The following is a 27,901-nucleotide window of genomic DNA, read 5'->3' as shown; positions in this document are numbered from 1 at the left end:
TTCTCAGCCTACAATCACGTACCCTGTAGAGTTATCTGGGGAAGAAAACACTTCTATTGTGTCCTGTGGTGGATAAAATAATGGCCCATGATTCTTACTTCCTTCCACCTTCACCTTTTTGGGCAGAGTACGTTCCCTGCCCCTTGACTTCAGCCTTGGTCACAGGATTTGCTTCAGTCATGTAATGGTAATGATGGACTGTGATGAAAGGCTTGAAAAGACTTGTGTGGCTGGGCTTGTCTCTTGTTCTCCCATCTCCATGAGATGTGCTTTCACCACCTCTTCAGTCCTGAGTGAACAGCCACCCAGCCAAACCCAGCCAGCCCCACAGCTAAAGCAATATGCACAGTAGACTCAGTGTAGATGACCCGTTCCAGCAAGCTGAAGATCAAAGAGAGTACGCAAATGTTCTCTTAAGGAACTAGGTTTTTAGGGTGCCATGGTTTAGATGTTGAGTATCCTCCAGAGGTCCACATGCACATGCTTGGTCCCCCCCAAGCCATGGACCTTTAAGAGTTGAGTTGTGGGGCTTAGGGCCAGGCATGGTGGTTCATACCTATAATCCCAGCTACTTGGAAGGCAGAGATCCAGAGGATTATGGTTTGAGGCCAGCCCAGGCAAAAACTTAGTAAGACCCTATAACAAACAAGACAGAGTGCTAGTGCACACATATAATCCAAGCCATGTGAGAGTCATAGGTAGGAGGATTGTGGTCCCTGGGTGGCCCAATGGGAAAAAGGGAGACCCTAAAAAAGTAAAAAGAACTCAGAGCATGGCTCAATTGGCAGAGTGCTTGCCTGGACCCTGAGTTCAAATCACAGTATTACTGAAAAAAAATGGTGGGGCCTAGTGTGAGGTCTTTAGGTCATTGGCATTACATCCTCCAAGAGGATTATGGGATCCCAACCTGACTGTCTGCCTGCGACATGACAGTTTTGCTCCTATATGTTTTGCACCATGATGTGCCACTAATTACTGGCCTGGCCCCACACTAGTGGGGCTACCTAACCTTGGGCTTTGACCTCCAAAATGTGACTAAATAAACCTTTTCCTCTTTATAAATTAGCCACTTTGGGTAGTTCATTGTAGTAACACAGAGCTGACACTGTGTGTTACTTATTCTAGCACTAGTTCATTGATATAAAACCCTTCTCAAAAAGAATTAAGCATTTTGCCTTTGAACAGGAACTTACAATTGTGTGTAGCTGGGGTTTGAGCATTCCACTCAGGCCTGTGGGGAAGTAGGTGGCATTTGGACAGCCTGAGTTAAGCAACTGGTCTACTTTCAGTCAAGCTACTTTATGTCTACCTGCACTATCAACTAAAGATCAGGTAGAACAGAACCTGGGAACCATTCTCTCCTTAACCTTCTGTTTCATCTCACCCAGCATCCACCAGCCATCCATGGTACACCCTGCTCATTTTACTTCCTACATTCCTCAAATCTCTCCAATGCTTTCCATTCTCATTGCCAAAAGTGCTGGGCCACTCCATCATCTCTTCCTTAGAAGTGTGACAGCCTTATCTCCACTTTTTTCCAGGCCACATCTCATCTTGTACATCTCTCTTCCCTCTGTGAGATATTTCCAGGGCTTCCCATTTTCCTTACAGTAGCATCCATCTTCCCTATCATGGCTCCCAGGTCATTTATGATGTGGGCCCTGCTTGACTTGCTGGCATCTCTCACCATCTCTGCCCTGACACCCCCAACCCTCACATCCCACTTCCCAAAGGAGCCACACCCTCTCAGGACCTCCCCTAGGAGGATGCCACTCTTGTGACATCCTCTTCTCATTCTGTCACAATCCTCATACTCATGATGGCTTCTGAAGCCATCTGAAATCAGAAAAATGGGGACATGGGAAATTATTTTTTCCCATTCCTTCCCCAGTGGAGCTGTGCTGAATCTTCCTTTCCTTCTGCAGACTGACAAGCCGGGTTCAGGGTTTCAGTCTATGGTCAGCTGGCCCTGTTATGTTGGGCCTGTAGTGAGGAATCACACCATGATGGAGAGATTGAGGCAGAGGAGGTTCCAAGAAGTGAAGAAAGAGAAAGAGGAGGGACTGGGGTCCCAATATCCCTTTCAAGGGCATGCCTTCCATGACAAAACTTCTTCTCACTAGGCTCGACATCTTCAATGTCTAAGGCACTGTGAGTCCATGAGGCCCTGTAGGACAGGGTGCTCAAGCAGCCCTACAGTGGGTAGCCACCTATGTAACAAATAAGGCTGGATCTTTACCTCTTAGGTGGTGGCAGGTGAAACAAGATACAGTGAGTTTCTGGTGTTCTGTTCCATGTATAATTGGAATTTTGTCAGTATAGATTGCATACCATGATGCCAGGTCCCTCACCTGCAAGTTGAAGATCAGGTTCACCCAAACCTGTAAGAAATGATGGATCCAAATTCATCCATCTGCCAATCCACTCTTTTCTTCATCTTACAACCACCTCCTAGCTGCCTGCAGGCTGAGATGTGTCTTTTCAAAGTAGGAGCACATCGGAGGCTTTCCAGACACAAGGCATTTTGTCTTTATCCTTTGGTCCCCTTGGCTCTTTCAAAGTTACAGACTTGGGTGTCAACCACTCATCACTTGAGCATTCTTGTTGAGCCTGTTTCTTCACCTGAAAACAAGGAAGATAATAGTACCTGTCTCTTTGGGTTGCTGTGAGGATTAAATGAGTCTGTACAAGAAAATGACATAGATCATTGCCTGGGTCAAAGAAGGCATCACACATGATTGCCATGGCTATTATCCTGGTGCCCTGGGCCTGGGCCACCTTCCATACTTGGCCCTGACCTGTGTTCTTCCGTCTCTTGGCCACCAGTCTAGGTCTGACACCCAAGTGTCATAGGAGCCTACTGGCTGAACCCCACTGAAGCCAGGGGGCACCTTACATATTTGGGTATAAGTTTTGCAAATATGAGATATGAGTCCTGTGTCAATTCGAAGTTGAAACTGAGGTGAAAAGAAATTCATCAAATTTCTCAGAGCCTCACTTCCAGGAAGATGAGTATGGTGTTGGAGCCTGTGATGTCTAAACAGTTGCAGGATTTTTCCCAGAAAATGAAACAAATGAAATCTGCTTTTAAAATTGAACCATGGGTAGGTGGTGGATGGGGGGTGGGGGGGAGGTGGCACAAACAATATATACACATGTAAGTAAATGCAGAAATGATAAAATAAAAGGAGAAAAAATGCATTGAAGATTGGAAGATAAATTTAAGCATTCTTTCAATGAGGGCAATTTAGTAGCTTATCAAAAGTTAAATGCATGACGTCTTAAAGGTTTTTTAAATTTAAAACATTGACAAAAATTATATAAATCATAGGTCTACAACAGGATGATTTGATACACATAAACATTAGGTAATGGTTATCACACTCAAACTAAATAACACATCCACCACCAGAATGGGTTCATTTTATAACTTAAATTTTGTGCCATTTGACAAACATCTCTCCATACCCCAGCCCCCAGCCCCTGGTAACCACCACTCTAGTCTCTGCTTCTAGGAATTCAATTTTTTTCAGAATCTACAAATAAGTAAGATTGGGCCATATCTCTCTTTCATGTCTGGCTTATGTTACTTAGAATAATGTCCTCTGGGTTCTTCTGTGTTGTCACAAACGGCAGGGTTTCCTTCTTTTCCATGGCTGATTCCTAATACTGCTTTGGATGTACATAGGTGTGGCATATGTAAGTGTGTGTACATCACACTTTCCTTATCCATTCTTCTGCCAATGGATGCAGAATTTGTTTCCATAGTTCAGCTACTGTGAAAAACACTGTGGTGAATACAAGAGAGATGTGTCTTTGACTTGCCAGTTTCATTTCTTTGGGTATCCACACAGAAGTGGGGTTGCTGGAATGAGGATCGTCCATACTGTTTTCCACAATGGCTCTACCAGTTTACCTTCCTACCAATGGTGTGCAGGACTTCTTTTCTCCACACCCTCATTGACACTGGTTACTCTGGAAACAGCTGCCCTACCAGGTGTGAGGTGCTGTCTTGGTCCCCTGATGATGATGGATGCCGAGAGCATGTTCATACACTTACTGTCCATTTATACATCTTCCTTAAAAATCTTCTTATTCAGAGCCTTTGCCCATTTTTATTTATTTATTTATTTATTTATTTTTGCTTTGGAGTTGCATGAGTTCCTCATACATTTTTGATGTAAGGTTCGCAAATATGAGATTAAGTTGGCAAACATTTTCTCCCATTCTGTAGGTTATCGTTTCATTGTGCTGTTTTCTTTGCTGTGCAGAAACTTTTTAGTTTGATATAGTCCATTCTTTTATCTTTTTGTGGCCTGTGCTTTTGATATTGTATACAAGAGTCATTGCCTATACTAAAATCATAAAGCTTTTCTTCTGATTTTTTTCTTCAGGGGGTTTATGAATTAAGATCTTAAGTTTTTAATCCATTTCAAGATAATTTTTCTGTAGTACCATACAAGGGTCTAATTTCTCCTTTTTATGTGTAGATATTAAATTTTCCCAGCACCATTTATTAAAGAGGTTTGCCTTTCCTGGTTGTGTATTCTTGGTACCATTGTCAAGGATAAGTTGACCACATATGTGTGGGTTTGTTTTGGTTCCATTTGTCTATGTGCCCAGTTTTATAACCATACTATACTGTTCTGAGTACCATAGCTTTGAAATATAGTTTGAAATAATTTGTATTATAGTTTGGAATCAGGGAGCATGGTTTTGTTCTTTTTAAAAACTGCTTTGGCCATTAGGAATCTTTGTGGTTCCTTATGAATTTGAGGATTTTTTCCTATCTCTGTGAAAAATGCCATTGAAGTTTTGGTAGGGATTATATTGAGTCTGTAAATCATTTTTAGTAGTATAGACATTTTACCAATATTGTTCCTTTCAAATCATGAACATGAGATACCTTTTCATTTGTTTGTATCTCCTACAATTTCTCTCATCAGTTTTATCATTTTCTTCTTTTTTATTTATTTGTTTATTTATTCATTATTTTTTGGTGAGACCTGGGTTTGAATTCAGGGCCTCCTGCTTGCCTAGTGGGTGCTATACCTCTTGAAACACAATACCAGTCCTTATAAAGGTGGTAGTATAATGTAAGAGTCTCTTGTTTTCTTCCCCTTCTAATTGACATTTACTACTTTTTTGTCCTGGACCTGATATGCTTGGGGTGAAAAAAAAAAAAGCATATGCTTTACTTCAGGGAAAGGATTTGAAAAGTTTATGTTTCATTTCCACCATTGGTTGTAACTCTATGTATGGGACAATTCAACAGTCACCAAAAATGGTGTCATCTTCCAATATTTAATGTATTTCTCAAATTGAATGTAGAATAGAAACCTGAGCATCAAATATATGTTTTTCCAAGAACCGAAGTCTCCCTAGTGTCACATGATGGCCTATAGAATTTCCTCAGAGATCCTGTCTCAAAAAACCAAAACCAAACACCTCTTCCATAAAGTGACTCTAATTAATTGTGGTATCATGAAGGAAGGTACTTTGTCTCAGTATCCATGTCTTTTTTTTTTAATTTCTTTTATTCATATGTGCATACAATGTTTCGGTTATTTCTCCCCCCCCTTTCCCCCCACCCAGTTTTATCATTTTCAATGTTGCCTCCTTGGTTAAATTTATTCCTAAGTATTTTATTCTTTTTGGTATTGCTATAAATGTGATTTCTTTTTCTTTTTTTTTTTTTTTTTTGCAGTGCTGGGGTTTGAACTTGGGGTCTATACCATGAACCACTCCACGAGGAGCCACTCCTTTTTTGTGAAGAGTTTTTTCAAGATAGGGTCTGATGATCTATTTGCTTGGGCTGGCTTTGAACCATGCAATCTTCCTGATCTCTGCCTTCTAAGTAAATGTGATTTTATTCATTTCTTTTTGGACTGTTTTTTGGTTACTTAATAGAAATGCAAATATTTGTGTGTTTATTATAAGTTCTGTAACTTAACTGAACTTGTTTATTAGTTTTGACAGTTTTTTGGTGGATTCTTTAGAACTTTCTCCATTTTCGGTCATATCATACTCAGAATAAATTTTTTTCTTCCTTTCTGTTTTGGATTCTTTTATTTCTTTTTCTTGCCTGATTGCTCTGGCTACTTCCAACACTGTGTTGAATAGAAAGGATGAGAAAAGGAGCCCTTTTCTTGTTTCTGAGCTTGGAGGAGGAGATTTTAGTCTTTCTGGGTTGAGTATGATGTCAGCTATGAGTTTGTCACAGATAGCCTTCATGATGCTGAGACATGTTTCTCTGTTCCTAGTTTGGTTGAGAGTTGTTTTTATAATGATTTTGAATTTTTTCACATGCTTTTTCTGTATCTGTTAAGATAATTGTATGATTTTTATTGCAAATATGAGGAATTTATCTTATGTATAGATGTGAAAGTATAGAAATGACCTATGTATAAAGCAATTTGTTACTATAGCATCATTTATAATACCAAAAGTTTGCAAACAATCTAAATGTTTATCCAAGGACAATGTAAACCAACTAGGCTATAGTCATCTAATGATTGGCAGACATTAAGGAGAACAAAGCATCTCTTTGTAGTGATATGGATTGATCTTCAAAACATAGGCAGTACAACAAATAAAGAAATAATAGATGTGTTTTTGTTTATATGTATGTAATCCATCTCTGGCAGAAGATCAAACAATTGTAACCATTGTTTGTGGGGAAGAGACTGGGCCATGGTGTGAGAAGAAAAGTTTTTATAATATGCTTTTTACTTTTAATGTTTGGGTATATGAAATTTGTTCCAAATGCAAATAAATAAATAAGGAAGTAAATAGAAAAATAAATAAGTTGGTGCTAGAACCATGCAAGCACTTAAGCCTATGACCTTGATCAGTCAAGGTCTGAGGAGCCTTCTCCTGGCTCTGCCAACTCCATTTAAAGCTGGGCTAAACTGTTTAGTTGCCCTGAGATGTTTGACCTCTGTGTGAATTCGCCTGTTTATCATCTCGGTCAAATATTGTCCAGTGACCCACACAACAGGCACTGGTTAGTCGGAAAGCATGAGCGAGCAGTGAAGAGTACAATGGATGAGGAACATGAAAATGCTACTTGTGGTGCCAGTGTGCCTCCAGGCCTGACAAGGCATTTGTGTCATTGAAACCTCTCCCAATATTAAGATAGATCAGTGTTAAGCAAGAAACACTTAGTGATGCATTTCCTCTTGGATCCGGCTGGGTTCCTCAGGCTTTTTCATTGCAAAGTCAATAAATGCCTGACAATGGTCACCAAGAGCAACTCAGAGGTCCCTGGGTGAGAAGTGGCCCCACTGTAGATTCACTTTGACAACTGGGTGTGTCTGTCCCATTGATTGTTGATTTGGGGCTTATTTATAAAATCACTTCCTTTCCATTTTTCCAGTTGAATTCATCCTGATACATACAACATGTCACTCCTGACTGGTGGTCACAGGGTTCTCTAATTTCACATGTTTCTGCTGTCCACGAGGATGTCTGCTCTCTGTCTGTCTGTCTGGGCTTAAGTTTTAAGTGGAATTTTGTCCATATCATACAGTCAACATTTTAAGTTGTTATGCCAAACATATGCTCTACACTTGAAAAGTCATCCAACTGTCTTTATGTAATGCACTAGCAGAAAGCTTGTGAATGCAATCTCCATTTTTACGCATGTCCACCTTCCATCCTGCAATGCATGATTGCTGAGGAAGACCTCTAACCCTTTTTATTTTCTTGTCTTTTGGAAACAAAACAATAAAATTATATAAATAAACCTGTTTGCTATCACACATAGTTAAACTCCAGTGTATATGAATGTACACTCAATATAAAACCAAACACAACATGGCCATTGTGCAGTTGTTAACAAATCCTTGTGTAATTCAGTTAAAGACAGAAGTGCAGAAATTATTAAATGGGAAAAGACAATTATTTTAAAGATTGTAGCTAAAATCACATAACACATTAAAATTATTTACCAAGAAATTTTTAGCTTAAAATCATTTCATATGTTATTCTGTGAAAAATGACCAAAATTATGTTAAAATTCCTAAAGGACATTTTCTCGAGATTTACTCTTTTTTCCTCTGAAAAGAATTTGTGAATCCAAAACTAAGAGCACAGAGAGAGGAAACAAAAGGACATGCATAAATTCAGAGCGTTTGCAGACATCCAGGCAGGTGATAGGTTCCTTCTCCAGCCCTTCCCCACCGGCTTTCCCATCACCACCCACAGCCTCCAAATCCCAGGGCTCTTCCTGGGTAGCCATGTAAGTGTGTTGTTCTTCTGGTATAAGTTTTCATGAGTCCAGCTGCTTAGCAATGAAATCACAAGTATTATTAAGCATGTGTTTATGTGTGTCAAAACACTCAGTACTTGAGTGACAACTGTCACTTCCGTCACCCTCATAAACATCCCCTCTGCTAAACAGGTAAATATGAGGGGATTTATGGCCTAATGAATCAGCTAACATGTTGTAGGGGGATTAGCAGATTTCACAGAAGTGAAGCAAAGTGGTGTGTTTTCTACGCTTCCTATTCCGAGACAGTGGCCTGGCAGGTGCCCACATCCTCTGTCACAGCAGCTGTGGACCGACAGGAACATCTCTGGACCTGGCTGTGGATCTTCCTTCTAACCACTCCCTTTCCAGAAACTCTTCCTAAATAGCTGTGCAGTGTTTTGGGTATGGTTTGTTCCCACTAAAACTTAGGTTGCAATTTGATACTCAGCATAACAGTGTTGACAGGTGGTGGGACCGTTAAGAGATGATTTGGTCATTGGGGCTCCATCCTCAAGAATGGATTGACATCTTTTGTAGAGACTGGATTAGATCTTTTGGAGTGAGCTGCATCTCAAGGGCTGGGCTACTTACTGTGAAAGCAGGTTATTAGCAATAGAAAATGGACCTAGACAAAGTGTCACAAATGTGCTAAACAGCACTTCAGACAAATACAGACTACAGTTCTTAACTTGAACCTGGCTCATCTTCAGTCCCATAACTTCAGTGTGAGTTTTCAGGGGTCACATTTCTTGTATTGCTTAGAGGGAAGAACCTCTCCACCATGCCCTCAGGGAAATGAGCCCTGCCTTCATCCTCCCTGGGGCTCATGGAACACCTGGAGCAAGAATTCTGGGCCTGAGAGGAGATCTCTGTGCATCCACTAAGAGGTTAGGTGCTGCTGTTTCTGGAAGCAGAAAAGCCAGGAGTAGAAGTGTGCTCTGCAGATGAAGAAAACAAAACAAAACAGAACTTAAAAAATCTTTTAAAAATAGTTGTTTGCTAAGTTAATTATTTAGCTATTTAATTAAAAATTACTTAAGTTGTGTGCACAGACACAAAACAAAGGGGATATGTGAGCTAGTCCTTTGGAAATATTGGTCTGAATTCTGAACACTTAGAAATGGCCTTGTTTACTTTCAGTTATTTTCTTCAAGGGCGTGTGGGCCCCCAAAACAAAATTCTGCCAAATGTAATGTGACATCCTGGATAAGAAAAGACCCTAGTCAGGAAAAATAGAAACAAATACCAAAACCTATTTAAGGGAAAAATTAGAGAAACCCAAATAAGATCAGGACTTTAGTTAGAAGTAATACACCTATTATGTTCCACGGTAATGTAAGAAGTTAACATGACTGGGAACAGGCAAGGGACATCGGCAAACTTTGATAATATTGCAACTTTTCTGAAAATCTAAAAGAATTCCAAAAATTAAAAGTTTATTACTATAACGTCCCCAACAATGACAACAACAAAGCCAGCCACAGTAGCATATGTCTGTAGTCTCAGCTGCTCTGGAAACTGAAGCATGACAATTGCTTGAGCCTAGGAGTTTGGGACAACATAGTGAGACCATCTCAAAGAATCTTTTCAAAATTAAAAATAGTAAACAATTCTTGAAGGGAGTAGGTGTCCTGTGGCACCCACAGCAAAGGGAAGTGATCTGTGGGCCACCGAGTGGAGAAGTTAACCAGTGTGGGGAACCAGCCAGTCACTCAGTTTGGCACTGGGAAGGGGTAGCTTTTTAACCTCTTTTCCTCAAGTATAGAACTTGAGGTTGTGTGACTGCTGGGGACAGCTGCTCTAGGTCAAGAAGCCATGGCAGTGGGCATGGTGCTGGCACTCAGTAGGTTATCCATCAGTAGATGTTTGCTGAATACAGGGATAGAAGAACACACAGATTGATTTTTCTAGAGAGATTTAAAGACACTGTTTATTATTTCCCTGTACGTGCATCTCTCAGTCTTCTGTGCCTCCATCTTTCTCATGCTTTCTTCCTTCTCAGGTGTTTTTTCTCTTTGAGAGGTAAGAGGTGACCCCATCTTACTTACAAAAAAGGCTTGTTTGTGGCAACTGTAGCACTGGTGACCAGGGTACGTGGCCCTGATGTGACACCTAGGTACACTGTGAAAGTAGTTACTCTACTCCATTACTAAAGGCACACTGGGGAGAAGCCTAATGACTGAAGCAGGCACAACCCCACAGGAGGACAAGGTGACACAGTGGTATGAATTCAGTGGCAGAAGCAAAAGAAAATGTAGGCCATCCGAAGTGGGCATTAACAGATCCGCCTGTGACTATCTGCAGAGACTCAAGCTCACGTGTCCCAGGTGGGGAGTGTGGGGCCCAGAAGGTGACTCTGAGTTTGTCCTATTACTTAGGAGGAGTGGTCTGCTTGCAAGGGGCCCTTTACAGGGTGCTAGCATGGAGGGTACTGGATAAATATGAGACCATTAAGCTCAGTGGAGGCTGGGAAGTCACCATTCTCAGGCCCAGTCTCCAGTGAATGCAAGGGGTAGCAATGTTGGAAGGGTAAATCTTCCTGCCCTGCCTGGGCATCTGTAGAATGATGAGATCCTCTGTAAACAAAAATGGCACCGCTACCACCCGGGTGGGGGGTGAGGGGGGCTCCAGTGTGATGGGAGAAAGAGGGAGTGCCGTGAATGAATCCTGGGTTAGGGAGTTGGAGTTCTCAATTCAAGTTGTGACTGCTGCTGGAAACCTTAAGACTTTATTCCTCACTTGATCTCTCCAGGGACCTCAGAATTCTCATGTATAAAATGAGACGAATGCTGCCTCTCTTGAGTTCTAACATTTACAAATGAACGTGTTGGACTGGACTAGAAATGAAGTCACTTCGGTTTGTGTTTGAGATTTCCCATTAACCTGAGCAAGGCATTTCTTGTTTTCACTGCACATTGCCTCCCACAAAAATGAGCAGGTGAGTTTTTAATCTAAAAAAAGAGAGACCGTGTCAAGGTTGATTTGTCTTTGACCTTCATCTAGGGCAGTAAAAAGGCTGACTTTGAAGGGATGCTTCTGTTACTTTTTTCCTATTGTTTTTTCCTTCTGGTGTCAAATGAAATTGGGCAATGGCTTCAAGATAGCTATACCTTGAGGACACTGTAGAGGAACTGTTCAGAAAGGTTCGTTAATGTATTATTCTATGAATCTGAAGTTCTGGAACCGACTACACCGGTGAATCTCTTGGGTGGCACCAGCTCTGAATTTCCTGACCCTGACTTCTTTTGCTCTTCTCTCAGGTTCAGTTAGCCTTCTTGTACCCCTTCTCTGCTCACATTTTTCTTCATCTAGGAAAGCCTTTCTAGAACCTTTTTACTTGTGAATTCCTGGATAATCGCTCTGGACCCCTCAGTCCATTGGGAAGCATCAGGCCCTTCCTTGCCTCCTCCCTTTCCCATTCCAGGCCATCATGGCTTTGACCATCTGATATTATAACCAGTCCTTCTTGGTGCCTCTTCCACAGCTCCTCGGGTCTTTTGGGGACAGGTCTTTGTGTCCTATTTATCACAACACTCAGCCCTTTAAGTGAATTCAGACAGCCAGGATTGAAAATATTGGGGAAAAAGTCGTGAACTTGTGCAAAATTTCTGTCCTTCTCATGATTCCCTAAGAAGATGGTATGACAGCCATCTATGTAACATTTACATTGTGAGGTGTTATAAGTTGTCAGAGGTAATTTAGAGTATACAGGAGTGTTAGGTTATATGAAAAATACTGTGCCATTTTGTGTAAGGAATTTGAGTGTCTGAGGATTTTGGTAACCATGGGAGTCTTGGCATTTGTCTTTTCAAGATACCACGGAACAATTGTACCAAGCATCCACTTTGAATGAAGGAACTCATGAACACTTATAGTTCTGTTTCACAAAGCAAAGATAAGGGTGAGGATGCCAGGAGTTGGTCTCTGTCACATCGAGTGGGGCTGTGTGATGAGAGAGGCCTGTGTGGCGGGGGGAGATCTGGCCACACGCCATGCACTCTGGACTCCTTTCTGGACTTCTTTCAGTGCATTTTCAAAGGAACTGGGACGCCTACCCCAAACAGTGCATTTGGAGCAGAGTAGCCAATTAGATGTGTGTCTTCCACAACCCCATGTCAGGCAGGAAAACGTGGGGTAGCTGCCAGACACATCTCAGAAATGAGACATGTCACACAAAGGCTTCTCCATGTGGTGCCTTCCAGAGGCAGTGTCACTGCGTAGCTCATGGGTGACATGGCCCTGCCTGTCACCGTAGTCCCAAACGGCATGTACCTGATGACAGACGTGTATGTCAAACCACAAAAGGCTGCAGCCTGGGAGAGAGTGGGGCAGCTACAGCATATCTGAAATATGATGTCAAAATCAGGCCCTGCAGGCTAGGCAGGCCTCACCACCCTGTTCCTCCAGAAATTGGGCTCCCACTGGCACCATGTGGCCTGCTTTGGAAGCCCATTCCATCCACTAACAGAGCTCTAACCCATCAGTCCCAATCAGTGTGGAAAGGGCCTACACGAGGCCAGTGAGAGTGTCAAGATGAGGACTCCACACCCTCTAACACCTGGACATCTCATCTGGAGCTTCTGAAAGTCGATGGAAGGGTGAGGTGGAGGAGAGGAGCTATCTGCTTTGCCGTCATTCAGTCCGCATCATACCTAGGAAGGGCCTGACTCTTGGTACCTTCCCTTCTAATAGTAACTAGCATTTATATTTTAGTGGCTAACATGAGTGGAGAACACATTGTAAACCAGGATCTGTGCTAGGCCCTGTATAGGACTGTCCGATTTAATTCTCATGTAATCCTGTAGAGCAGGTGCTATGATTGTCCCTTTTCACAGAGGTGATGAAGCCCAAATTAGTGAATTAACCCACCAGTGTCCACTCAGTGCTGTGGTTTGAATGTGGCTTGCCTCCAAATGTTCATATGCTGGAAATCTGGTTGCCAATGTAGTCGTGCTGGAAGTTAGGGTCTCTAAGGGGATGAGTTCTCTTCTGGGGCTGGACTGGTTGCCAGGAGAGCAGTTGTGATGAATAGAGATTGGCTACCTTGGATCGCTTCCTCTCTTGCCATGACCTCCCTCCTGTTCCTGTTTGGTGAGGCTACCAGCCATGGGGCCTGTCTAGAAGATGATGCGGGTGCCATGTTTTTATTTCTCCAAAAATGACATCTAAATAAACCTCTCTTAAAAACCAGTTTAATAAAGTACTCAGCCTTGGTGTTTTGTCATTGTTATAACAACACAGAACAGATGAAGACGCCAACTCAAGCAAGACCTGAAGGGAAGATGGGGAGCAGAGCAAAGTGGGGCCAAGTGAGGCCAGGTGACTTCAAGGGCACATGTGGGAGGCATGTCAGAATTGTCTTGAGTTCCTCCCTCTACCCAGAGCCAAGTGACTGGGGAGACTTCACCATCCACTCTCTCAGAGTGAGGGTTTGCAGTTTCAACAGCCACCATCTGAGACCAAGAGAGGAGTAGGTAACCATGGCAACCAGGATCTACCTTCATCTCTACCCCATAGAAAGGAGAAAGGATAACTGATCATTGACATTCAACTTGGGTGTCCAAAAGTTAGTGGAGAAATTTGGTGTTTGAAATATTCCTGCCCCTTGATCATGCCGAGTCTGTAGGCCAAGGGGGACAGAGAGGTCAGGCCTCTTGCTGAGGAGCCAGGGCAGGGTCCTGGGGTCTGTGGGTTTGACACCTGTCAGTGTCACTCCACTTCCCAAGACCTACAGGAGGATTACCTTGTCATACCAGATTCCCTTCTGGTTACACGGCCTCGCTGACAATGTTAGTAAGCAATTTAAGAAGTGAACTATACTGATTTTGCTTATTTCTGAAGTGTGAAGTCTTAGAAGACGTTGCCAAATGAATGATCATGTATATTTCTCAGTTTGCTCCTGCCTTTTTTTTTTAAAGTGTGTTCATTCTTAAGGACTCATTTCTGCTGTGTAAATTTCACTGAGATGCAAAATGGAAAATGAAAACCATCTCCTCTAAACTTACCTAAAAGGACAGGTTTCAAGTGATGATAAGAAAGAATTTCCATGAACTAGTAACTAGATTTTTTTGGTCCACATAAATTCTAAGCTTATAATTTTACCTAAATGCCATAAAACCCAGCTAGAATAAGAGCTGCAACAAACTGGCCCAGCTTTTATTTATAAAACAAAGTTGTCAGTGAAGGCAGGGCAGAATCCCATCTTATGTGTGGATTTGAGGCCAATGTCAGTGCATTGATGATGGAAACAACATGGCCAAAGTTATCTTTGAAAATTCCTTAATTATTCCATAAAGAACAGTGTCTATGATATGATAGATGCAAACTGTATCAGATACCTATGGCCATGAATCCACTGTGTAACAAATAACCCCCAAATCTGAGTGGAAAACAATAGCATTTATTTACTGATATGTGCCTGTGGGTCAGTTGCATCTCTGTCCTACACTTTTTGTTTTGGTAGCCAGTCTTGATGTACCTTGGCTTCTTCCCACCTGGGTGACAGATGCACAGAGCATGAGTCCACCTGTGTAAGTGCTCTCTTAGCTGCTTCTTTATCAACGTTTGCTGGCATCCCTTTGGCCAAAGCAAGTCACATGGCCAAGCTCAAAATCAAGGGGCAGAGAAGTACATTTCCTACCTCCTGAGGCCATGGTCAAATGTGGCTGTTAAGTATGACTACAAAGAATGGAGAAATAAGAGAAATGAGTCAGTGCACCACAAATCCTTAAGGTTTCATATTTTTAACTATAAAAGACATAGCCCTAATTCAGCCAGGGCAAGTTAAATCTGAATGTGATGCTATTTCTCCATAAAGACAGTGCATTTCCTCATTTGGGGCCTGTTTCTTCGGTACTCATGACTTTTGATGGCCAGAGAAACAGCTTTGAGAGCTGACCCAGCTGCCCTGACCATCAACCTTGCCACCCACAGACTCGTGAGATCCCTACCACACATTGTTGGGGAACTTCCTGCCCTGCTGTATACCATGACCTGTTCCTTGCTGCCCATCCCTCCAGTCCCATTCTTGCTTTCTACCATTGCCTTGGGCCTCATATTTTGGGACAGTTCAGCTTAGGGTTTCTGTTTACCCCCAGGAACTAGAGAACATCCTCCTTCTCCCATTCCAAGGCTACCAGAACTGTGGGACTCAAGGTGATTTGGAAGTGAGGCCGGTGAAGAGCATTTCAAGCACAGATTTAGTACAAGTGAGGACACAGTGGCTGCGTGGGACTGGGAAGGTCAAGGTCAGGGAACCCACTCTCATGAGATCTGGAGGAGCATGAAATTGAGGCAAACTGCTTTCAAGTCCTAAAACAGGAGGGTCTGGGAAGGGCACCCCAAAGCCCAGGGCAGCTGCAACCAACACACCCAGCTGCCTACCCACAGGACATGGTTCTCCCCCAAGGCATCAGCAAATGGTCTCAGTTGCCTGGTAGAGTTGTTTTTTTCTGCTTTTCATTGGAAACCCCTGCCTCTGAACCATACTGCCGGGGAAATGTCAGGCTTCTCCAGCAATGCAGAAGAGTGTAGAGGAGGTGGGGGTGGGGGGCCGTTGGATTGACGCCCACAGTGCAGAATATTCATCACACTGTCCCACCATAAAACTTCCAAACAGCCACCACCAGCACACCATGCTTGCCTAACAGGACGCTGGTGAAGATGTACTCACCCTGTCCACCCAAGGGGAGTCACAAAGTCCCGTAAATTTGTCCTTCCCAAGTCAGAGGTGACTTTTAGAAGATCATCCGGGTAACCATGCCAGCTCTAGCTCTTTCGAAGATGCGTCTACATTCAGTCTTGTGTCACATAATGAAGTCTCGGTCAATGATGGACCACAGAGTGACGGTGCACTCGCAGGACTGTAACAGAGCTTAAAGGTTTCTATCTCCTAGTGACGTCATAGTCACCGTCACGTCATCACTTGATCTGCGTCTGTGGTCTGTGCTTGACCCAGAACAACCCACTTGGCATGAGCGACCCTAGGACACCGGCACACGGAAGAGGTACCGGCAGGACACGTCTCAGAACCGCCCCTGTTGTTAAGTCCCATGACTGTGTTCATTCATCTAAATGAAGAATCCTGTTCGCAGTTAAGGGATTATTTCACTTGAGTCGTATGTAGACTTTAAAAATTTGCTGGTCTTATATTATTTCAATGGAACCCAATAGAAAATCACACGGAAGTTTTTACAAGTCTCTTTCTTGCCATATTTTTTAAACTGCCTTATTTCAGGATAGGCGTGATAGATAATTTCTATAATCCCAGCACTGGAGGCTGAGGCAAGAGGATTGTGAATTTCAGGCCACCCTGGACAACATGGTGAGACCACGCCTCAAAAAACAAAACCTCTTTTTCAGTTCTACATAAATGAAGGTGGAAAATCCTTCTAATTTGTTTTACTCCTTTATGGATTTCTATTTTTGTTTACATCCTTTATATCAACCAAACCAAATTCTCTAACTGTAAATCTTAGTGGATACTCAGAAGTAGGGATGGGATGATAGTGGTTCAAGACCAGCCCTAGCAAAAACATTAGTGAAACTCTACCTCAACAAACAAGCTGGGTATGATGACTCATGCTGTAATCCCATCTACACAGGAGGTTTGGCAGGAGGACTGTGGTTTGAGGCTGGCCCTAGTCAAAAACATCAGAAAGCTATCTGAAAAATAACTAAAGCAAAAAGACATGAATGCTCAAGTGATAGGGCTCCTGCCTAACAAGCACAAGGTCTTAGGTTGAAAACCAAGTACCACCAAAATAAATAAGAAAAGAGAGAGAGAGAGAACAAGAGCTCACTTTTATAGCAACCTCATTCCCATGATATTGGCATTAATCTATTCACATGGCAAGTAGTTTGTGAGAGCCTATCTCAAAAAAACCCTTCACAAAAAAGTGTTGGTGGAGTGGCTCAAGGTGTGGGCTCTGAGTTCAAACCCCTGTACCCCATAATAAATAAATAAATCCTACTGAAAACAGCACTAGCCATAAAAAATTATTCTCATCCCACCCTCCTCGGTGTTAGAATAACCTATGAAATGTATAGAATATGTTGTGACATAAATGAGATACATGTATATAAAGCTCCCAAGTAAATACAGTGATTTTTACAAAGTAACAGCTAAGAATTTTGAATTCAAGCCCCCTTATATCCTGGAATTTAACCATTGATTCATTTATTCACTGACAGAGCCAGTCCAGGTGCATGGTGCCACAGGGAGCCCCCAGTCTAGCCAAGGAGCTCACAGTTCCAGCACCACATCTTAGAACCCCCATACTCAAATAACATCTCCCACACCAAAATTCTACCCCCAAAACTGAGTTGAGGAGCCTATCCATGTCACCAAACAGTAAGAAGCTTTCCTAAAGGAATCACTAAAATTCTTTTTCTTTCTTTCTTTTTTTTTTTTTTTGGCAGTACTGAGGTTTGAACTCAGGGCCTCACACTTGAACCACTCCACAATGCCATCCCTTTTCCAAACTGATAATGAGATTAGAATTCCCCCAATTAATGATACCTACTGGACTGGGAGTGTGGCTCAAGTATAGAGCGTCTAGCTAGCAAGCATGAAGCCCTGAGTTCAAATCTCCGTATACTGCCATATAATAATAATGCTGCTGGTGGTCCTGACAAAGCCATCTGATGGATGGGGTATCCAGTGTGCCATCCAGGATTTAATGCACTGGTGTCTCCTCCACATTGCCTGGCCTCTCATAGTGATTGTGGCTAGGTTCCCTATTCTCCTATGGCCATAAATGTCCGAGTTCTGATCCACCTCTTGTAGATCCTCTGATACTTCATTTTTATTAATAAGGTTTGGATGCTATCAGTATCATACACTAGGAAACATGGGCTCCGTAAAATATGGTGTTCAAGGTTCACTATACACATGTATGGAATTATCACTGTGAAATCCCCTCATATTATTAATGTATACTAACTTGAAAATGAAATTTTAAAGAATGGGAGAGAAAACATATAGATGGGGGTCCTGTTTTTAAGAGATGAAAATAGATCTGATAATGAAGCTATAAAACCATGAAGCCCAGGACTCTTCAGATTGCTGCTAATGTGTCACCAGGAACTGGCCAGAAGGCTGGAGCTGCAAGACGCCTGCACTGCAGAGCAGGAGCCAAGCCTGAGACAGGAAAGAGTTCACCTGTATGTGTCCCTCACTGAGTTGGAGGCTAAGTGAGCCCTAGGTTGGTGACAGCCCTCCCAGCAAATATCCATGAACCCCCCCACCATGTTGCTTTGCAAAGGCTAGGGTCCAATGGAGCTGTTACAATGCTATCTACAGGAAAAAACACTTTAGTGTAGTTCAAAAATGAAGTTTGGTGAAGTTGTAACAAATGCTATGTGTAAAATATGACCATTAATACACAAATTACACTATTTTTTTCCTTTTGGAGGTACTGGGGTTTGAACTCAGGGCTTTACACATGCCAGGCAGGTGCTCTACTGTTTGAACAACTCCACCAGCCCTTCTGGTTCTGGTTATTTTGGAGATGGGGGGAGTCTCACTTTTTGCCCAGACTGCCTGAACAGTGATCTTCCTAATCTCAGCCTCTCTGGTAGGGAGCCACTAGTGCCCAGTTAATTTTTTTTTCTATTGAGAATCCTAACAATGTAGATGATGGCTTTGAGCCTGGTGTTTGGGTTACATGGTGAAGTTTTGTGTAGCTTCTGTCACATAGCAATTTGGAAAGTTAGGCATGTTGCTCATCCTCTCTGAGCCTCAGCTTCCTCCTCTGGGTGATGGGGGTGTCACAATGAGATGACACAGGCAAAGCACTTAGCACTGCATCAATCAAACCATGAGATGTAGCACACGAGTAAAAGGTCACTGCTGAAACTGGCAGAGCCTTCTTAGAAGTTCGCTCCAATTATTGTGGTCAAAACTCCAGGCAGGAGATCCAAGATGACAACTAGGGGGCAGAAGCAGACAGCGTGAGCTCTGTAAATAAAAAATTTTGCTGAGATGCTGGAGCCACACTTGGCAGAAAAAAACAACAAAGAAGAATCAAAATTCTGACACCCTGAACCTCCAACCCATATAAAGCTTCTCCATGCCATATTACACTGAGAAAACAGGAGGACTCCTGCACTGCCAGACATCAGCTCCAAACATGCTTGGGAGACACAGACCAACAGGTGAGCAAATAAGCAGCAAGTGGTATTACCACAGCAACCCCTGGGATAAACCGCATAGGCCTCTTGGCAGACTGACCCCTGCCCCCCCCACAAAAAAACTGAATAATAAACAAGGAACTGAAAAGGAACATGCAGCAGAGGGGATGGGGTTCTCTGAGTGCACTGAAGAAGGGGGAAAGGTAAGGAGCTGATCTCTACATGAACTTTCAGTAAACAAAGACTGGAAAGGCATAAGGGCTGACAGTGGGAGGTGATAAGCCACTGCCTGAAATAAGGCAGATAGTGGTCCACAAAGCTCATCTCCTGAGCCAGTGAGCAACATCCAAAGTCATAAGATGTTGCAAAATTGAAAAATAGTCAGCAAACCAGCATAACACACTGACAGCAGAGAGCCAGCTCACAGATCTCAGACCTTGCCCCAGAGAAAGGGCGTGAGGCAAAGAAACAAGCCCCCAATAAACCAACACAGTGAAAAACACAACTCCAAAGCAGGATGGCTAGTGGGCCACAGAACTGATCTCTGGAACCTGAGGACAAGCCACGCCTCACTGAGGGAGGAGCTGACTAAGCAACTGCCTCTGAAAGACAGGAAAAAAAACCTGGTGAGTCTCCCCAACCACCTGGTGAGACTAAGACAGAGCTTCTGCTTAAATACCAACACCAGGACTTGGTGCAGAAAGAGTAACACCAGATCTACTAAGACTGAAATTCTATTGTTCCTGAACTTGGAATTTTGAAAAATTTCTTTGTTTGTCCACCATCTCTCCCTGTTGATTTCTTTGGTTCTCTTTCTTTTCTTTCTTTCTTTATTTGTTTTTCAGTTTTACTACTGTAAGTTAGCTAACACTAAATTACATATAGACCATGGACAGAAACAGCACCAGGTGGAACAATGGGAAGATGAAAAAGGGATGGAAACCATTCTCCCCCCAAAATAAATTAATACAGGATTCAGAGGGAAATGAAGAAAATGGATACCCAGTTCCAGACTCCAACAAAACAAAGATAAATTATGCCAAGGCACTCAATGAAGCCCACAAGAACAACCTGAAAGAAGAAATCTTGTAAGTAATCAATGAGAATTTCATAGAGATGTTACTAGACAAGGTCAACCAAAACGTACAGGAGGCACTCAAGAAATTCCAAGACAACAAAAATAAAGAATATGAGAAGACACAAAAACAAATAAATGAACTCATAGGAGCCCTAAATAATTACCAAAGTGAAACAGAGAATACCATAAATAGACAGATAAATGAATTAAGGACAAAAATTAATATTAAAGATGAAGGGACCCATGATATGGAAAATCTCAGAAAAAAGAATGAAACAAATACAAAGCACAATGGAAGGCCACTTCAGCAGTCTAGAACAAGCAGAAGACAGAATCTCAGAACTTGAAGATGAAATGGAAATTAAAGGAAAAACTGAAGAGCAATAAGTCAAGCAACTCAAGAACTCACTGACTCTGTCAAAAGACCAAAACTGAGAATGATGGGCACTGAAGAAGGAGAATAGGTGCAAGTAAAAGGAGTTCATAATATATTCAACAAAATAATAACAGAAAATTTCCCAAATCTAGAGAAAACTATGGCCATTCAGGTACAGGAAGCCTCCAAACACCAAACAGACTTGACCAAAATAGAACTACCCCATGACATATAGTCATTAAAACAAGCATAGAGAATAGAGAAAGAATATTGAAGGCTGTAAGAGAGAAAAAACAACAAACAAAGGTAAATTCATCAAAATCACAGCAGATTTCTCATGCTCTCAAAAGAGCTTGAGGTGAGATGTTTCGGGCACTGAGCAAAAATAACTTCAACACTAGAGTACTCTTCCCAGCAAAACTATCATTCAAAATAGATGGAGCAATAAAAATCTTCCATGATAAGCAGAAGTTAAAACAATATATGACCACCAAGCCACCACTACAAAAGATTCTTCAAGAAATTCTGCACACAGAAAATGAAAGCAAACAGAACCATGAAAGGACAGGCAGTACCAAACCAAAGGAGAAGAAAAGGAAAGAAAGTAGACAGTAACATTGATTCAGCTGCATACAATCAAACCTTTAAACAAAGACAACTAAATGACAGGATTCACTACATACCTGTCCATACTAACACTGAATGTTAATGGACTTAATTGTCCCATCAAAGGACACTGTTTGGCAAAATGGATTAAAAAGGAAGATCCAATGATCTGTTGCTTACAGGAGACCCATCTCGCTGACAGAAACAAGAACTGGCTTAGGGTGAAAAGCTGGAAGATTTACCAGGCCAATGGTCTCTGAAGACAAGCAGGAGTAGCAATACTTATCTTGGACAAAGTAGACTTCAAACTTACATTGATCAAACAAGATAAAGAAGGACACTCCATACTAATAAAAGGGGAAATACACCAAAAGGAAATAACAATTATCAACCTATACACACCCAAAGTCAATGCACCCAATTTCATCAAACATAATCTGAAAGACATAAAAACATACAGAGACTCCAACACGGTGGTAGTGGGAGACTTTAATACCCCCTATCACCAATAGATAGGTCATTCAAACAAAAAATCAATAAAGAAACCTTAGAACTAAATCACAACCATAGATCAAATGGACCTAGCTGATGTCTACAGAATATTTCATCCAACTTCTGCACAATATACATTCTTCTCAGCAGCCCATGGAACCTTCTCCAAAACTGATCATATCTTAGGGCACAAAGCAAGCCTCAGCAAATATAAGAAAATAGAAATAATCCCATGCATTCTATCTGATCACAGTGCATTAAAACTAGAAATCAATAACAAAAACAACAGCAGAAAATATGCAAGCTGAACAACAGCAGAAAATATGGAAGCTGAACAACACATTGCTCAATGAGCAGTGAGTCATTGATGAAATAAGAGAGGAAATTAAAAGATTCCTGGAAGTTAATGAAAATGAAAACATGATCTACCAGAACCTATGGGAGACAGCAAAGGCAGTCCTAAGAGGAAAGTTTATGGCCAGTAGTGCATATATTAAAAGGACAGAAAGATCTCAAATCAATGACCTAATGCTACATCTCAAATGCCTAGAAAAACAAGAACAAACAAATCCCAAAACAAGCAGAAGGAGAGAAATATAAAAATGAGGGCCAAAATCAATGAAATAGAAACAACAAAAAATATACAAAGAATCAATGAAATAAAAAGCTGGTTCTTACAGACCCCTGGCAAACCTGACTAAAATGAGGAGAGAAAAAACTCAAATCAGTAAAATCAGAAATGCAAAAGGTAAGATAAAAACAAACACCGCAGAAATCCAGGAAGTCATCAGAGACTACTTTGAGTACTTAATTTCTAATAAATTTGAAAATCTTGAAGAAATGGACAGTTTTCTAGATACTTATGACAATCCAAAATTGAACCAAGAGGATATTAATCACCTGAATAGATCTATAACATGAAATTGAAGCAGCAATAAAGAGTCTCCCAACAAAGAAAAGTCCAGGACCTGATGGATTCTCTGCTGAATCCTATCAGACTTTTAAAAAATTTTTTATTTTATTCATATGTGCATAGAATGTTTGGGTCATTTCTCTCCACTTCCCCTACCCTCCCCCTTACCTCCCACCCCCTCCCTCTTCCCCCTACCCCCTCATTACCTGGCAGAAACTATTTTGTCCTTATCTCTTATTTTGATGAAGAGAGAGTATAAGCAATAATAGGAAGGACCAAGGGTTTTTGCTAGTTGAGATAAAGATAGCTATACGGGGAGTTGACTCACATTGATTTCCTGTACATGTGTGTTACCTTCTAAGTTAATTCTTCTTTAGCTAACCTTTTCTCTAGTTCCTGGCCCCCTTCTCCTATTGGCTTCAGTTGCTTTAAAGTATCTGCTTTTGATTCTCTGCATTGAGGGCAACAAATGCTATCTAATTTTTTAGGTGTCTTACCTATCCTCATACATCCCTGGGTGCTCTTGCTTTATCATGTGATCACAGTCCAATCCCCTTGTTGTGTTTGCCCTTGATCTAACGTCTGCATATGAGGGAGAACATACAATTTTTGGTCTTTTCGGCCAGGCTAACCTCACTCAGAATGATGTTCTCCAATTCCATCTATTTACCAGTGAATGATAACATTTTGTTTTTTGTCATGGCTGCATAAAATTCCATTGTGTATAAATACCACATTTTCTTAATCCATTCGTCAGTGGTGGGGCATCTTGGCTGTTTCCATAACTTGGCTATTGTGAATAGTGCTGCAATAAACATGGGTGTGCAGGTGCCTCTGGAGTAACCTGTGTCACATTCTTTAGGGTATATCCCCAAGAGTGGTATTGCTGGATCATATGGTAGATCAATGTTTAGATTTTTAGATAGCCTCCAAATTTTTTTCCAGAGTAATTGTACTAGTTTACATTCCCACCAGCAGTGTAAGAGGGTTCCTTTTTCCCCGCATCCTCGCCAACACCTGTTGTTGGTGGTGTTGCTGATGATGGCTATTCTAACAGGAGTGAGGTGGAATCTTAGTGTGGTTTTAACTTGCATTTCATTTATTGCTAGAGATGGTGAACATTTTTTCATGTGTTTTTTGGCCATTTGAATTTCTTCTTTTGAGAAAGTTCTGTTTAGTTCACTTGCCCATTTCTTTATTGGTTCATTAGTTTTGGGAGAATTTAGTTTTTTAAGTTCCCTATATATTCTGGTTATCAGTTCTTTGTCTGATGTGTAGCTGGCAAATATTTTCTCCCACTCTGAAGGTGGTCTCTTCAGTTTAGAGACCATTTTTTGGTTGAGCAGAAGCTTTTTAGTTTTATGAAGTCCCATTTATCTCTGCTATCCCTTAGTTGGTGTGTTGCTGGAGTTCCATTGAGAAAGTTCTTGCCTATACCTATTAATTCCAGAGTATTTCCTACTCCTTCCTGTACCAGCTTTAGAGTTTGATATTAAGATCCTTGATCCATTTTGAGTTAATATTGGTATAAGGTGATATACATGGATCTAGCTTCAGTTTTTTCAGACTGCTAACCAGTTTTCCCAGCAGTTCTTGTTGAAGAGGCTATCTTTTCTCCATCATATATTTTTAGTTCATTTGTCAAAGACAAGTTTGTTGTAGTTGTGTGGCTTCATATCTGGGTCCTCTATTCTGTTCCACTGGTCTTCATGTCTGTTTTTGTGCCAGTACCATGCTGTTTTTATCGTTATTGCTTTGTAATATAGTTTGAAGTCAGGTATTGTGATACCCCCAGCATTGTTCTTTTGACTGAGTATTGCCTTGGCTATTAGTGGCCTCTTGTGTTTCCATATAAATTTAATGGTAGATTTTTTAATCCAATGAATGTCATTGGAATTTTGATGGGAATTGCATTACTTTTGGGAGTATAGACATTTTTACTATTTTGAGCCTACCAATCCATGCGCATGGGACATCTCTCCACTTCCTATAGTCTTCCTCAATCTCTTTCTTCAGAAGTGTATAGTTTTCCTTGTAGAGGTCATTCACATCCTTTGTTAGGTTTACACCTAGGTATTTGATTTTTTTGAGGCTATTGTAAATGGAATTGTTTTCATATATTCTTTCTCAGTTTGTTTATTATTAGTATATAGAAATGGTAATGATTTTTCTATGTTGATTTTATATCATGCAACCTTGCTATAGCTATTGATGGGTCTAGAGCTTTTGAGTAGAGTTTTTTGGGTCTTTAAGGTATAGGATCATATCATCTGCAAATAGGGATATTTTGACAGTTTCATTACCTATTTGTATTCCTTTTATTCCTTCTTTTTGCCTAATTGCTCTGGCTAGGAATTCCAGTGCTATGTTGAATAGGAGTGGAGATAATGGGCATCCTTGTCTGGTTCCTGATTTTAGAGAGGGAATGGTTTCACTTTTTCTTCATTGAGTATAATGCTGGCTATAGGTTTGTCATATATAGCTTTTATAATGTTGAAGAACTTTCCCTCTATTCCTAGTTTTCTTAGAGCTTTTATTGTGAAATGGTGGTGGATCTTATCAAAGGCTTTTTCTGCATCTATTGAGATGATCAAGTGGTTTTTAACTTTGCTTCTGTTAATGTGGTTTATTATGTTTATTGATTTTCATATGTTGAACCACCCCTGCATTCCTGGGATGAAGCCTACTTGGTCGTGGTGAATGATCTTTTTGATGTGTTGTTGAATTTGGTTTGCCATTATTTTATTGAGATTTTTGCATCAGTGTTCATTAAGGAAATTGGCCTATAGTTCTCCTTTTTGGAGGTGTCTTTGCCTGGTTTTGGGATAAGTGTAATACTGGCTTCATAAAATGTGTTAGGCAGTTTTCCTTCCCTTTCTATTTCATGGAACAGTTTAAGGAGGGTTGGTATCAGTTCTTCTTTAAAGGTCTGATAGAATTCAGCAGAGAATCCATCAGGTCCTGGACTTTTCTTTTTTGGGAGACTCTTGATTGGTGCTTCAATTTCACTTTGTGTTATAGATCTATTCAGGTGATTAATTTCCCCTTGGTTCAGTTATGGATGATCATATGTATCTAGGAATCTGTCCATTTCTTTAAGAGTTTCAAATTTATTTGAATATAGGTTCTCGAAGTAGTCTCTGATGATTTCCTGGACTTCCATGGTGTTTGTTGTTATCTCCCCTTTTGCATTCCTGATTCTACTAATTTGGGTTTTTTCCTCTCCTCATTTTAGTTAGGTTTGCCAGGGGTCTGTTGAAGTTGTTTATTTTTTCAAAGAACCAACTTTTTGTTTCATTAATTCTTTGTACAGTTTTTTTGGTTTCTATTTCACTGATTTCAGCTCTTATTTTTATTATTTCTCTCCTTCTATTTGTTCTGGGATTTGATTGTTCTTGTATTTCTAGGAGTTTGAGATGTATCATTAGGTCATTGATTTGGGATCTTTCAGTCTTCTTAATATATGCACTCATGGCTATAAACTTTCCTCTCAGGACTGCCTTTGCTATGTCCCATAGCTTCCAGTAGGTTGTGTTTTCATTTTCATCGAGTTCCAGGAACTTTTTAATTTCCTCTTTTATTTCATTAATGAACCATTGTTCATTAAATAACGAGTTATTCAGTTTCCAGTGGTTTGCATGTTTTTTGTCTTTACTTTTGTTGAGTTCTAGTTTTATTGCATTGTGATCAGATAGAATCCATGGTATAATTTCTATTTTCTTATATTTGCTGAGGCTTGCTTTGTTCCCTAGGATATGATCTGTTTTGGAGAAGGTTCCATGGGATGCTGAGAAGAATGTATATTGTGTAGAAGTTGGATGAAATGTTCTGTAGACATCAAGTAGGTCCATTTGATCTATTGAATATTTTAGATCTAGGATTTCTTGATTTTTTGTTTGGATGACCTATCTATTGATGATAATGGGGTGTTAAAGTCTCCCACAACCACTGTGTTGGAGTTAATATATGCTTTTAGGTCCTTCAGGGTATGTTTGATGAAATTGGGTGCGTTGACATTGGGTGCATATAGGTTGATCATTGTTATTTCCATTTGGTCTATTTCCCTTTTTATTTGTATGGAATGTCCTTCTTTATCTCATTTGATCAATGTAGGCTTGAAATCTACTTTGTCAGAGATAAATATTGCCACTCCTGCCTGTTTTTGGAGGCTATTGTCTTGGTAAATCTTCTTCCAGCCTTTCATCCTAAGCCTATGCTTAGTTCTGTCAGTGAATTGGGTCTCCTGTAAGTAACAAGTTGTTGGCTCTTCTTTTTAATCCATTTCATCAAATGGTGCCTTTTGATGAGGGAATTAAGTCCATTAACATTGTTAGTACTGATAGGTATGTGGTGATTCCTGTCATTTAGTTGTCTTAGTTGTTTGAAGGTTTGAGTGTGTGTACCTAAGTTGAGGTTACTCTCTACTTTCTTGCTTTTTCTTTTCCTGTAGTTTGGTGCTGCCTGCCCTTTCATGGTTATGTTGGGTTTCACTTTCTGTGTGCAGAATCCCTTGAAGAATCTTTTGTAGTGGTGGCTTTGTGGTCACATATTGTTTTAGTTTCTGCTTATCATGGAAGACTTTTATTGCTCCATCTATTTTTGAATGATAGTTTTGCTGGGTAGTGTATCCTGGGGTTGAAGTTATTTTCACTCAGTGCCCGGAAGATCTCACCCCAAGCTCTTCTTGCTTTTAATGTTTCTGTTGAGCCGTCTGGTGTGATTTTGATGCATTTACTTTGTATGTTATTTGTTTTTTCTCTCTTACAGCCTTCAATAGTCTTTCTCAGGTCTCTGTATTTGTTGTTTTAATGATAATATGTCGTGGGGTAGTTCTATTTTGGTCTGGTCTGTTTGGTGTTCTGGAGGTCTCTTGCATGTGTATGGGAATAGATTTCTCTAGATTTGGGAAATTTTCTGTTATTATTTTGTTGAATATATTAAGCATTCCCTTTGCTTGCACCTCTTCTCCTTCTTCAATGCCCATGATTCTCAGGTTTGGTCTTTTGATGGAGTCAGTGAGTTCTTGCATTTTCTTTTCACAGGTCTTGA

The sequence above is a fragment of the Castor canadensis genome, chromosome 8 (genome assembly GCF_047511655.1).
Source record: "Castor canadensis chromosome 8, mCasCan1.hap1v2, whole genome shotgun sequence".
In the NCBI taxonomy this organism is placed as follows: Eukaryota; Metazoa; Chordata; class Mammalia; order Rodentia; family Castoridae; genus Castor; species Castor canadensis.
This window is presented reverse-complemented; position numbering follows the sequence as displayed.